Raw genomic sequence first — 15,889 nt, 5'->3', positions numbered from 1 at the left:
CTAACGAACAGCAATTCATTTTTGGATAATATATAGATTTTTATGTAATTCTGAGCATTTTTATATTTATCTACCTTTTAAACCTTCTCTGGACTTCCACAAATAATTCAAGACCAAAATTAGCCAAATCGGTCCAACCGTTCTCTAGTTTTAGCGAGACTAACGAACAGCAATTCATTTTTATATATATAAGATATAACTGACAAACCACAGTAATGATCATTCCAATATAAAAATAACATAGTTGTATTCGGTATGTACTTGGTCGAACGTTTGTGCGGTGGTGCCTGCGGCGGCAGGTGTCAACCGCCCATTATCAAATACACACGCTAGCGATCGCGTGTTATCGCGTTCACACTGTCACTATAACAGATTTATTGGCCGTTCCATTTGACCCAACGTACTGCCAGTTATATGAAAAGCGTTAGGTACACCCATCGGCTATATATATGGAATCCGGACTGAAACGGGTTATGAAAGAATTTATTACATTTTTCGACTTTCACGGAATACGGTTACGAATCGTTGAGATCATAACTTTTAAAGTATAGTTATGTTAAACGATAATGATAAAGTTCAGACTCAAATTCAGACGATTTTTTTAAGAGTATTTATTACTCGCAACTTCTCTAGTGGCTTTAGCCTTTTCATTTTTTGAGACCAAGCTTTAATAAAACCTGTGTTGTCTTAAACGCAATCAAAATGCCGCATTTTTTACTACCACTCATATTTATTTACCCAAATATACTACCAAAAACTTAAAATAACGATAATTGCTATTATCTTTTTTGTAGCATAGATGTGTGGACCCACCTGGTGTTAAGTGGTTACTGGAGCCCATAGACATCTACAACGTAAATGCGCCACTCACCTTGAGATATAAGTTCTAAGGTCTCAGTATAGTTACAACGGCTGCCCCACCCTTCAAACCGAAACGCATTACTGCTTCACGGCCAAAATAGGCAGGGTGGTGGTACCTACACGTCCGGACTCACGAGAGGTCCTACCACCAGTAAAAGTCTTAGTCACAAACATAACCTTTGAGTTCGAGAAACCAGCAAATACAATAATAGATGACAAAACAATACATTTTAGAGTTCCTGCGACCCTTGCACTTCAAGTTTCTATATCACGAAAGACCATTAAATTTCATTAAAAACTTTTTTCGTTGGTCGTCAAAGGTTATTCGATCTATTTTCAGCCTATGTCCTTGTGTGTATTCTCATTATTTATGTTGGCGACATGAAAAAAAAACAGCAACGAACTGATTCCCAATATATCTGGCAGCCGTCTGAACAATGAATTTTCCCTGTGTCCGTGCACTGAGCAGTAGGCGTGAAATTATTGGAATTTTATTTAAATAAAAACTATTGGAGTTGGCGGGGGAGCCTCACGCCTCATCGTCTGGCTGAGATGTGTCGTTTAAACGGGTGCCTCCATGTATTCGGTACGTTTATTTCGCGTGTTATTAAATTCTTTTCTCCGAGACTGGTGATAGCGACCGTCTTATTCAATTACACGCCAAACAAGGCATGAGAATAGCTGACGATGGCTCTAAGGAAACGCGCCGCTATTGAAAATGCGGAGATTATTTCATGTAATTTTGTTGCAATGTGACAGTTGTGACAAACGGTTCGCCCGCTTTTTATACTCGATTATAATAAAGACTTGACTTAAAAGCGACTTGATTTTATAACGTAGAAATTCTACTCAAAAATGTACCCTAAAGAAACTAAGATAAAAGCTTAATTAATAATGTGGATTGAGAATATGAAAATCGGAATGTAAACACTTTTACTGGTGGCAGGACCACTAGTGAGTCCGCGCGGGTAGGTACCACCGCCCTGCCTATTTCTGCCGTGAAGCAATAATGCGTTTCGGTTTGAAGGGTGGGGCAGCCGTTGTAACTATACTGAGACCTTAGAACTTGTATCTCAAGGTGGGTGGCGCGTCTACGTTGTAGATGTCTATGGGCTCTAGTAAACCACTTAACACCAGGTGGGCTGTGAGCTCGTCCACCCATCTAAGCAATAAAAAAAAAAAGTTCAATGAGCATTATCGGTGAAATATTTTTGGAAACAAGTACAGGTAATTATATAGGACGTAGGCGGGTACCAATTATTTCCAATGAAATACGTACTTAACACGTGTTCGCATACGGCATCCGCGACGAAGGAATAACACGGGATATTAAAGATCAAACAAATCAAAGGGAGTCTTGTTAGCGTAGTACCTATTTTTATAATACCCTACCTATTTTTTTTACTGCGAAACAGTTATGAATTCCGATTTAAAGGGTAGGGCAACGTTAAACTATATACAATGAGACTTAGACATTATGTCATTATGTAAGAGGTGCATGGGGGCATTCAAGTCTACGGGCTCCGATCACCACTTAACACAAGATTAGTCATGAACTCGTTCACTATTCTGAGCAATACAAAACGAATATTTACAAAGAAATCCAAACCGATCGATGCGATGTTTCGTTTTGCTTTAAATCTTCAAAACGTATTTGGCTAGTTTAAAAATAAATATCGATTAGAGTTATTATTACTGGTGGTTAAGACCTCTTGTGAATCTGCACGGGTAGGTACCACCACCCCGCCTACTTCTGCTGTGAAGCAGTAATGCGTTTTGATTTGTAACTATACTGAGACATTAGAACTTATATCTCAAGGTGGGTGGTATATTTACCTTGTAGATGTCTATTGGCTCCGGTGACTACTTAGCACCGGGCGGGCTGTGAGCTCGTCCACCAATCTAAGCAATAAAAAAGATGTGTGGTGTCGTGGGACACCGGATAGGAACGAAGATCTTTATTATAAAAATATTAATTTTAACCTCTATTCGAGGTATAAAGAAAATAATTAATCGGATATACATTTTTATTATGATTTTTTTATTGATAACATTATAAATAATCGCAAGGGTCAACCACTCCGCAGTGCAATGGAGCAGCGTCGCCCTGGGGGAACCGCCTGCATGATCACGGTGTCCCCTACGCCAGGTAAGTATAATTTAGCATGAGAAATACGAGATCAAGTGTGTAACATCTCGTCACTGCGATTCAGGAATTGTTGAATTTACGTGCAGTGACATCTGCTGATAACAAACTAAATGGAAAAAATCTTACGTTACGGACGTTTTTTCCCAGTTAGGGTACCCCTTCGCATCATTACATGAGGAACTTCATTCCAAAAAATAAAATAAAATAAAAAGTTTTCTTAGAAAAAAATGTAAGCCGATATGTGGCATTATTCGAGGGCTAGTGGCGAATATTGCTCGCCTGTCCGACTTCTCCCGAAAACAATCTGCGTTTGACAGATCCTTGTAGTTTTGATCAGCGGACCGATTCCATACCCACGTCTTCCAAAAACGATACACGGCCTTTTGTTTCCTTAATAAACAATGTTTTTCCGTGAATTATTATTATAAAAAAATCAAAACTACTTTTGATTTCAGATAAAAAAAAATCGTTATAATATCTAACCTTTCTAGTTCATAAAGTTCGTGATCATGTACGACAAAGGGATACGTCAACAAAAAAAATACATATAATTTTGCAAATAGACACACAACAAAATATTGCCGTCTAATTTATTTGTCTTAGAGTTTTATCTTTATGATAAGTGGATTCGGTGTTAGTTTAGTTTAGCTATTCATTCGTATTATTTGCGTTTCCATATCAACATTTTAACGAGGCAGCTAATAAATAGGAAATCATAAGTAAATTTTTAAAACACCGGTATTTTTTCGATTGCGATTCTTCCTAAATATGACTTAGTATCTACCTGAGCTGTATTCATTATAGATCACGTTCTTTTTTTGCTTGAAATTGTCCTTAGTCGTGTCTTAAGAGTGTGTTCTGACTTAAAAAATTATTGATATATTTTACTTTTTTTATTAGTGCAACGGCCATACCACTGGATACCAATAGAAATGGCCGAACCATACAATATGATACCTACACGTACGAGCTCAAATACGTTGTACTGACCACTACTAATCAGCCTTAAGTATTAATAAAAGTGAGCGCTAATTTTCAGGGGCGACCATGAATTTGTCCGCCTACTTAAAACCCTCTCAGCCCGTGAACAATTAATTGTATAATTTAATTTTTAATTATTATTTTTTGTTGGTTAGATGGGTGGACGAGCTCACAGCCCACCTGGTGTTAAGTGGTTACTGGAGCCCATAGACATCTACAACGTAAATGCGCCATCCGCCTTGAGATATAAGTTCTAATGTCTCAAGTATAGTTACAACGGCTGCCCCACCCTTCCAACCGAAACGCATTACTACTTCACGAAAGAAATAGGCAGGGTGGTGGTACCTACCAGCGCGGACTCACAAGAGGTCCTACCATCAGTAAAAAACATGAACATAAACCCATTGGAAATTTTCTCTAATTAAAAATGTATATTTGCTTTTAAAACTAAGCTGACTTTTTTATTTTGCACAAATTGCTAATCGATGTCCAATTTAGGCTCGTCAATGATGAAAGGCGAGTTTTAACGTAAAATATTTTTGTGTTGATCTCACAGGGGCAGACAGAGGTGTTGGCAATGTCACCTCCAAACACGTACCTTCTATTCATTTATTCAATAACACAACTCAGTTCAATATATTTGTATTCTTAACAATGCTCGCGTTACAATGCAAAATTGCCATGCGATATTTAAAAATCACGTAAAATTATATTTTAATGTGCAGATATATTTTATAAGAAGACATCTCAAGGTATATAAATTGTTTTACCTTACGCCTCATAAATCGTCAAGTATGCTTGATATTTTTGGATTTTATTACATTTTAAAGAATGAATTTGTTGGACAAACGAGTTACCACCATTCAGTTGCTTACTTCTGCCACGACGAAGTTTTGAGGACACCTTGTGACGTCTATGGGTTCCGGTAACCTCAAACTATTTAGTTTAATTTCACAAAAACCTGGGTCCGTTTTCATATCAGACTTTTTTTTTATTGCCCTTGTAGGCAGACGAGTATACGGCCCACCTGATGGTGAGTGGTTACCTTCGCCCATGGACTTCAGCAATGCCAGGAGCAGAGCCAAGCCGCTGCCTACCGATATACCTATCTCGAAGTCCGACATCTTAGCCTGAAATACCTCTTCTTCTCAATCGTTTCACTCTTGACAAAGTGGTAGTGGTCGTCATGTAATGTTGGAGGGGATAGACTTGACTCATGATATCCTACCATCTCTCTCTACTCGAGGCTATCCTACTGCTCTAATTTAAGGGATCTGCCACTATAGTTATCATTTGTTTGGCCACAGTATTGGAGACGCCCCGCGCGTTCTCGTATCGTCCATTATTCCTCTACGACGTGGCGTTCTATAGACTGGCCACCTCGTTGCCAAATGTGTCCTAAGAAATCCACCATCCGAAACTATTATAGAAAACAGAGGCTGCTTGATGCAGGGCTCTTGAAGTATCAAGATGTTTGTATAAAACACGATCCACAAAACTCCAAGCATTAAAAGCCGTAGATTTACTTTGATAAAAATGAGACAGTACTATATACCTGAAATTTCACAGTAATATAAAATTAGTAATAGGCAATGAGCATACTCAATGCCGTTAAAAAATATCTATGCTCGCAGAAATGTGATCTGTTTCCCTGTAATGATATGATAATTCTATTGGCCATTCTGCATTATTGCGGTCGATCGCGTTCTTGAACCCAATGGGAATATAAATTTTCAAAGGTAAATACGAAAAAGGCAGCCCCGTGAATCTTTTACGGCGCTATTGTATCGAAAAATGATATGGTCTCGTTATTGGAGCGAATCGTAAGCGTAAATTTCCACCTGCGTTTTCAAATTTATATTCTCGTTCACATTATCGGATTAAATAATTATTTTTAGTAAATTTACTTAATATGTTAGTAAATTTATTTTTTAAGTTAAATTATTATGGAAATAGAATGATTTTTCAAAATCTAAATTTTAATCTTTGAAATATTGTTATTGTTTGTATGTAATTTACTTTGTTACATCACCTAAGAAAATTAAACTACCCATAGCTTAGTTCGTAGAATCACGTATTCTTTAAATTATTTTTTCGTTCACAGAGAATCTCATTTCCGGAAATAGGCCAATAGGCACGGACTACAAAAATTATGAAAGAATACAAAAAAAGTCGTTTAAAAAATTTAAAACTTTTGTTAAGTAGTAAATAATCCTGAGACCCTTTGGCTTAACTGACAACACGGCTGGGTAATGAAGATCCATCCCTCGTGAGCCGGCCATCACTTTTTGGAGCGAAGCGTTTTTGCTAAAGAGGGATTAGTGTACCCTCCCCTGGGTCGATTTTCCTGAGATGCTTTATCATTGGGGTTTCCGACTAACATGAGGTTAACTTGTAATCTTAGCTTTATTTGGTCGTTGTAGACTTAATACCGTCTAGCTGTAATGAAATCTTCTTTATGAAGGACCTTCTTTGGCTCGATCTTTTCGATATACCATTGTCAAAGGGATATTAATGTAATGCCTCTAGTATGTAATATTAGCGGGCGTGGTATATTATCGTAATATATACATATATTTTTTCTCCATTTTTAATAATATATATCAGCGGACGATATCCATCAACGTTTACAACGTTTAAAAAAACAGGTCGAAATCTCTCAATTGTATTCCATAACTGTTGTTTCACATTTCAAACCATACGAATAACTGGTTCGTGCCACAAATATTTCTATCGTTATGTTACCCACCTACTACTATGCAAGCTAGAGCTTTCTGAATCAATCCTGTGTTCCAGTTCTTCTGAAACAATTGCTTTATAATAATTTTCACGTTTAGTTCATTTATGCTGTGACGTCAATGGATTACGCTACTCACTTTGCATAAGGAGGGCCAACAGATACCATTACGTACGAAATTGAAACATTAACACAAAGCAATTCAGGTATTTTGAAACATAAATAAATAAAAACATTTTTTTCCTACCTAAGTTGATAGCCTTGAGAGGCTATATCAGCGTCGCCTTAACTAGTAGGTGAGCTCACGGGGCTCAAACCTGATGACATTGCTAACACGAACCCTAGCATGAGCCGTGCTTCGTAGAATCTACCACCGGATCGGAAACGCGACCCACTGAGAAGATCCAGCGAGAAACTCAGTGGGCTGTGTCTGAGAGTAAACACATAAGAAACATGTACCAGCTATGAATATTTTCATGCATGTAACTCCATTTCTTCGAAATATCTCGTTAACCTAACATCGGTTGGGTTGCTTAAAAGGATTAATTTTATTGCTTAATATTCGAAGTTTCAGCAAGTAGTTTCCTTCTTACGTAAAGAATATAGAATACTGTGAAAAACGTCGAGTCAATTTGCGAGCATTTGTCTGGTCGCCTTTATTTGCCGGTCGAGCGAACACAAGAGACCCACGCGGTCACGGTAAATCAGCTTACATTTTTTCAAAGGTTTTCTGTGTTTGGCGGTCCTCACAACATTGGTGTAAAAAGCTTTCTAGCGACTACTTACTCGCTAATGATCAACAGATGCACGTTATATGTGAGTTGCTAATGGAGATTTCCCGAATTTTACTTACATAGTTACTTGCGTATATATTGTTTTTTTTTTTATGATTGAAAGATTACTGGTGGCCCGGAGGCCTTTCCAGTTTCACCAGGACAGGTGGGCGAGCAAAGGCTCAGCCAGGAGGGGTGGGATTTGCTAACAACTGCCCGAGCGCCTCCGAAGGAGACCTAACAACGAAAGAGCAATTGCTTCGCGAATGAATCTACAACCGGATCGGAATCGCGACCCGCTGAGAAGATCCGGCGAGAAACTCAGCGGGCTAAGCGTATATATTGCGTCTGTTAGGCATCTATTGCAAATTGTTAGCGAAAATTTTCATTAACGATTTATTGAAATTTAAGATTCATTATCTAAGCCAATCATCGACATAATCCGTTCTGATCTTTTCTGTTTTTTTACATAATTGCCACGAGTATTTCTTTGAAAGGATTTAAAAAGATCGAAGAATAGATTTAATTTAATAATCCTGTTTATTCATCCTTTTGCGATATAAAATTTTATAATTCTAACGAAACCTAATAAGTATTGGTACGTGAAAATTAGACACAAGTAGGTAATTCTTAAAGCAACAAGTAAATCTTGATATTAAAAACAGACCTATGATTAAATTCCTATGTTCATATTTTTCAAATTGAAGATTTCAAATAAGCATGTGTATATTTTGAAATAAAATTTTGTTACTTAATTAATGAACATTTTAGTCTAAAGTTCCAGATAATAAATAGCAATACAAACACATCATCCAAGAATCAAAGAGACTTTATACAAAAGTAGATGCGATCTTGGGTTTCTAAAGTCAAGAAATATAACATCCATAAAAAACAGCAGAAATCCCGAGCCATCAAAAACACTCAATCAATAACATAAAGCTGCAAAACATTTACCAAATCGGATTATGTTTCGATTTACCTCCAATTGACTAGCTTAGAGTTAGTTTGCGGTTGACGGGCCAAACTAATTTCGTTAATACAATAGAACTTTCTAAGCTGACTGCATTGTAATGAATGTTGTACCCTCAATGAAGTGTACTGAACGTGACTACAATCCAACCAAGTTAACTACAGCCGATTCTACTATAATACCTATAAGATTTGTGCACCTATTTCTAAATGGGAAGCTAATAACTGATTCAGAGCACGTCTGGGCCGACTCTATGGCAGTTTTCAATCCGAAACTAGAAGATTTGTCACGTACATTACAACTTTTGCAAAAGGGAACCGTATCATTTCTTCACCTTTTGTCAAAACTCTCTCCAACGTTATTCCCTAATAGAAATGTAACTACTTTTAGTATATCAATTTATGTCTTATTCTATTTTATTATTCAACTTTGAACCAAATTTATTCATACTATTAGTCTTGTACAAAAAACATAATTTCATTAAATACTCAAGTCATTGAGAGGGTCTCTCAATAATTGTTCGGGATTATTTTATTATGGCACAAACGTATTCCATTTCATTAAAATTGAATAAGTTTAGTACTTTTGAACTAAGTCAATGAAGAAAGACAGACATGAAAGGTTGTTTAACAACTGTGAACTATTCAGATAAATTATTGGCCCGTGATTACTTAGCAAATGGTAATTTACAAAATACTAACACATTAAGTTTTAGATAAAAAATACTTTGTAATTCAATGTATTTCATAATGAAATGACCTAAGTGCTCAAGCGATATATGATAAACGAGGTTTTCGATCACAATCCATCAAATAGAATCATTCTTAAGACGTTCGCTACAGTCTAGGTTCCAATCCAAAGAAAAGCGGGCGCCTTTTAAGTGGCTGGATTTTACATTAGCCCGTGACAATAGGGGAAAACCTGACGGAAAAAATAAGAAGGTCAAAGTACCCTGCTCCCTCTCAGACAAAGGCTCTTTCTCTGTGAACCACTCAAGGTGACACTTTACCCGGATTAAAGTTATCGTAGTCTTCCAAACTGAATACAAATGCAGGTGGCATTCGGCTCGAGACGACCGCCCTTATGTGACTTGTTAAAAGAATTACTGTTGTCAATTCGTATGCGTACTTACGATTTTGCGAAAACAGCTTTTTAAAAAAAGCTCCCGCCTAACTTAAATAGGTATTTTCATTAATGTTCAAAATTAGCTATATCGCACGATATATTTCAGCATTAGCTTTGAATGAAAACAAAATATAATTATTGTAAGAGGAAGTCGTAAATTCATTTTGTGCTCCGTAATGAAACTGTAAAAACGAATGCGGATGTCTCATGGCTCGAGGCTCCCTAGGGACTCAACCGCCTTTTAAGACTTTTCGCAAATTCACGTTCGGGCTTTAAGGTGACCGGATCATTTTCTTATCCCTTACGTTTTAAAGGAAACCTCTCGATCCCTAAAAACACCAAGGTCCTTTGTCGAACAAACGATCGTTAAACAAGTGCGGAGGAAGCCCGCCGGCCGAATATAACGAACTCACTCATTCGATATTTCTTCATCGTCTGTCAAATAAACGAGCACAATAAATGTTTATTGTCCTCGAATTACTCAAGTGAGAAACGGTATAAAGAGAAAAGAATGGGACGCGCGGAAGGGACCACGACAAAAACGATCCTTCTTCGGACCACCAGCCGTGACAGCGCTTACATTAAGGTTATCGTCATCCGCCAAACTGAATACAAAGACTCGCCTCGAAAGAGCCCCGTGATTCATGTCGCCGACTTGCTATATTATCATAACATACCCAATACTACGCTAAGGAAACGCGGTATAGATATTAATCTCTTTATGAGATGTTCTTCACAGAAAAATTAATATTCAAATTGATGAAATCGCCCCGGGCACGTTGTTACAAAGATATTCGGATAAAAGACAAGTGACCGGAGTAAAAATTTAATATGTCGCAATATTATAATACGTGAATTAGATAGCTGAATATAACAACGCTAGGAGACAAGGTAGCGTGGAAAAAGCCGAGGTCGCGGGTAGCACCTTATCTGCGACCGTGAGATCCCTCCCCGGAGGAAACATTATCTAACTCTCTGTATTACTACTTCCCGATCCGATTTTCTCTGAATTCCTACGAGTGTGTTCGCAACACAATAACATTTCAGTTTCTATTTTCCAGTTAATTCTGTCATGTGTGTTTCCAATATAAGAGTTGAGAGCTGATAAAATCTAGCAGAATGTACTCGTGTGGACGAAATTTTCGTAAAATAGAGCTTGGATAATTTACGCATATGTTATCTCATACATAAATAATTTAACAGAGGATTTCTTTTCAACAACGTGAGCTTTAATATAAATATAACTTGTAATGTTGTCATTTCTGTTCAAAGCCAATTCACTAGTAGTGAACAATCATATAAAGCTAGGTTTTCTTTTATACATTAAATATATATGAATATAAATTATATAAACAAACTCCTCTCTCCAAAATTTAAATTGAAAAGTAATAAAGTTAAAGATTTGCAACTACAATATTGTTGAAGACTTAAAACTCCAGCGGAATGAGTCGGAATACCAATTTTTGATGTACCTACTAATTTGTTGAGATAATTAGCTTTTAAAAATATTTTGAAAATTTAACTTTTTGCTATCATATCTGTTTGTTTATTGAAATATGTACTCTGTATACATAACTGCAAATCTGTAACTTTATTCCTTTTCAAGACTAAAGGAGTTTGCTTTGATTATTTTTATAATTATTTTTTTGCTTAAGTTTGTGGACGAGCTCGTAGCCCTCCTGGTGTTAAGCGCCGCCATGCCGCCACCATTGAGATATAAGGTCGCAGTATAGTTACAACGGTTGCCCAACGCTTCAAGCCGAAACGCATTACTGCTTCACGGCAGAAATGGGCAGGGCGGTGGTACCTACCCGTGCGGAGTCACAAGAGGTCCCTACCACCAGTAAATATCCATGTACGTCCCGAAAGTTGTGAGTTGCGCAACTAACCGTGACCAGCCCCCACAGGTAGCTACTATAGTACAATAGAAATCCAACAAAATGCAATTTCATTGCAAGCAAAGTTTCCTAACAACTTGAACGTATTTCTAAACTACAAAGAGCGCTACACCCGCACCTACACTCCGGTCAAATTATTCACCGACAAACTAATATTACTCGTAATACTGCTCGCGTTTCATTTCTGAAATTTAGCTCCATTAATACTACGAGTACTACGTTGGAATAAAGGAATGTTTTATTGATGTCTAAAGAAGAAAAAAAGCCTGTTTATTTTTGTAATTATACTAGTGACAAGTTGAGTCTTCTGGAATCTGATGAATAAATAGAAATCTCATAAACAAATGATCAAAGAAGTTGAAATATATTGTAACTATTTTTTGCTTTCCTAAAATCATCAACTGCGTTAGCCAACCACAATCTCTATTCAATAATTAAAAAGGCCGTTTAAAAACTAATAATAATAATATATAAAAAATAATTAATATATAAAACATTAAATTTATAAAACAACCCAAATTAAAAGGTGAAATAATTAATTTGGATTCTTGCTAGTGATCCTTGTTAAGATATTAGCACAAAGTCGTAATGTTACAGAATTATCATCGGTCCTTATTACTATTAATTTTTATTGCTTTGTAAGCAGACGAGCATGCGGCCCTCCTGATGGTGAGTGATGACCGTCGCTCATAAATGTCAGCAATCCCAGGGCAACAGCCAAGCTTCTGCCTAACACGAGTCCAAATCTTCAAGTGGATCGGTCAACTTGACGTTACAGAAAACAATTCCGTTACAGATATAGATAAACATAGACAGATCGAGCTAATAAAACGTTTTAAAAATCTCATTTTTCTACGTTAACCGTCTCTATTACATAAAGGCACAGAGTTTGCAATAAATTTTCATATTGCAAGAGAACGCAATATTACGAGGTAAGGTAAGGAATGTTTTATTTTATGTAGGCGGAACGTGTGAATCTATATGAAGTAATTACTTAAACTTGTATTCATTATTCATAGTAATCCAAAATAGCTTCGTCAACAAACATGTTATTGAGGTTTTACTTATGTAACTTTTTAAACGATCTGCATTCAAAGTCCAAAAGTGTTACATCCATATTTTCTTTTATTATCAGATCCACTCGAATACCGAAAACCTTAAAAAAATTATTAGGGACCGGGAATCAAAACCGAAATACACAGCACTGGTCAGAGCTGGTAAGCATAAGTAAAGGAGGTGATTGTTCTCTGATATAGCGCATTGCAACTACTCAACATTAAGTAGGCTGTAAGCTTGCTGACTATTTTATTATTTATTAGCTGAGTCCCGCGATGTTACCCGCGGCTATTGTCGTACCGCGAGTGACGCCGCGTGGCAAAGCTAGTCCAGAAAAAGAAGCCTAAGTTACTCCTTATATCATCAGCTACCTATCAGTGAAATTCCCGTCAAAATCGGTCCAGCCGTTCCAGAGATTGGCCGGAACAAACAGACAGACAAAAATTTAAAAAAAAATGTTGTATGTACTGTGTATTACGCTTTTAGTAAAATGTGGTTATTTTATTATTACAAACAGACACTCCAATTTTATTTATTTGTATAGATTGCTTCGATGGGTGGACGAGATCACGGCCTAGACTTGGTGTTTAGTGGTCATCGAAGCTCATAGATATCAACATCGTAAATGCCGCCATCCTATATGAGACGTGAGTTCTAAGGTCTCACTTCTTACAACATAACGGATGCTGCACTGCTACTTCACGGCAGTAATAGGCAGGGTGATGATACCTACCCGTGCAAACTCACTAGACGTCCTACCAGTAAAAGTTAAAAGTAAAACTAGAGCCTAAAAACAAAACAAACACGTAAACACATACAATATCTATTATAATAATTATTATTAAGCTGTCATCGAATCTGAAATTCACCACAACTTGTAAGCTATAAGTCTGATTGCAAATTTTGAATCTGATCTGAATCTGAATGGTCATTACACCATTTACACATGTTTGAAAATTTAAAATTATCCATTCATTTTATGAACTTTATGTATTTTTTAATTAATGTTGATTTCATGACAAGTGATCTGAAAGTCTTTAACGTAAATAAACAATTTTTATATTATAAATTATTGTTTGAAGAATATATTTTTTATAATACAAGTCTGCAAATAGATTTTGAGGCAATTAAGATAAGCAAATAAATTCTGAGAATCATTATTTTATTTCGTGTGAACGCTAGACTATATTTGGTTTGAACGCACACGGATCAATATCATCATGGACACATTAGTAAGTAAAAAAAATTGATTGCTACGTATTTTTAATATTATATTATTATGTAATTAATCTTTATCAGTTACTGGTGGTAGGACCTCTTGTGCGTCCGCACGGGTAGGTACCACCGCCCCGCCTATTTCTGCCGTGAAGCAGTATGCGTTTCGGTTTGAAGGGTGGGGCAGCCGTTGTAACTATACTGAGACCTTAGAACTTATATCTCAAGGCGTGTGGCGCATTTACGTTGTAGATGTCTATGGGCTCCAGTAACCACTTAACACCAGATGGGCTGTGAGTTCGTCCACACATCAAAGCAATAAAAAAATAAAAATAAAAAAGTCACTTTTTTCACGGCCGTACATATTAGCTTTTTTTTTTTATGATTGAAGGATTACTGGTGGCTCGGAGGCCTTTCCAGTTTCACCAGGACAGGTGGACGAGCAAAGGCTCAGCCAGGAGGGGTGGGATTTGCTAACAGCTGCCCGAGCGCCTCCGAAGGAGACCTAACAACTCAAGAGTAGCTGCTTCGCGAATGAATCTACTACCGGATCGGAATCGCGACCCGCTGAGAAGATCCGGCGAGAAACTCAGCGAGCTGATTCATGGGTTAGGTTGCACGGCGAACTCTTTGTCGAGTTCGACGAGTACGGTTACCGAGGTCCCTAAGCTTGCTCCTAGAGCTGAAGACGTCTAGTGCAAAGGTTATTGGATCTGATGGATCCGTAAGGACGTGTCTAGGGCGTCGACGGTGACTGGCTCCTGCATGATCAGGATTCGGGGAGTAGTCAGCGGCGGCTACGATAAGGCGATTATCATGACGCATAGCCTTATCGAAGTATCGTTCCGACGCTGACTTCATGTATTTCCGAATTGATTCGAGGCCCAGGTCGTCGTGTAGGTCAACTTTCCTCACGAACCATGGAGCCCCGACAGCTAACCTGCAAAAGCGGGATTGTAGGGATTGGAGGGTGTCTATGTGTGTGCGGGCCGCGTGAGCGAACACCACACTCGCGTAAGTCATGACGGGCCTTATGCAAGTTTTTTAAAGTGTCACCTTGTTCCGAAGGGACATTTTACTCCGCTTACAGATCATGGGGTAGAGTCTACCGAGAATAAACGCGGCACGGTCACGGACTGATTTTATATGCGGGCGGAATGTCATCGATGCATCCAGGGTAACGCCCAGGTACTTGACCTTCCTGGCCCAGGGTATGGATTGACTAAAGAGAGTAATCGGGGGTGTGAGATTCCTCCTCCTAATACGGGAGGAAATCCGTGTGGAGCTTCCCCTCTGAAATAGCACCGCAGTACTTTTCGCTGGGTTGATGTCTATGCGCCATTTTCGGAACCACTGTCCTAGGGCTAGGGCTGCGCTCTGAAGCTTCTTCGCGATTAGGGACTTGTTTCTACTGGAATAGTAAACAGTCGTGTCGTCGGCGAATAAAGCTAAATGGGTCGGCGGCGACCGGGGAATATCGTTAACGAATAAGCTAAATAGGAGGGGTGAAAGGACAGAGCCTTGCGGGACTCCAGCTGTGAGAGGTCGTGGGGAGTAGCGGGTTCCCTCGACTCGATACCGAAAAGAGCGGTTCGACAAGAAGTCCCGTATGATGAGCACGAGACTATCCGGCACAATTTGTTGAATAGTTTGAAAATCAAACCGTTGTGCCAGACTTTGTCTAACGCTTTTGCGACGTCAAAGAAGAGAGCTCCCGTGTATAACGATTTTGGTCGATTAAGCCCTACAAGAATGTGCTCCGTGAGGCGGTGCACCTGTTGAACGCATGAGTGATTTGTACGGAATCCGAATTGTTCATCGATGAGAATGCCCTTGGATGAGACGAAGTCTCTGAGGCGTTTGTAGAGCAGACGCTCATACAGTTTGCCTAGAGACATGAGGAGGCTAATCGGGCGGTAGCTCGTCGGATGATTTTTTGGTTTACCGGGTTTATGTATGCCGATAACGTCCGCTTCTTTCCACACCGCGGGAAAGATACAGTTCGCCATAGCGGCATTGAAAATAGATGCCAACATCACGATGAGTTGGACGGGTAGAAGTTTAATAACGCGGTTGGATATACCGTCGGAACCGGGAGCCTTGCGAGGACGTAGGTCTTTGATC

Source organism: Bombyx mandarina, chromosome 06 (genome assembly GCF_030267445.1).
Source record: "Bombyx mandarina strain Sakado chromosome 06, ASM3026744v2".
Classification (NCBI taxonomy): domain Eukaryota; kingdom Metazoa; phylum Arthropoda; class Insecta; order Lepidoptera; family Bombycidae; genus Bombyx; species Bombyx mandarina.
This window is presented reverse-complemented; position numbering follows the sequence as displayed.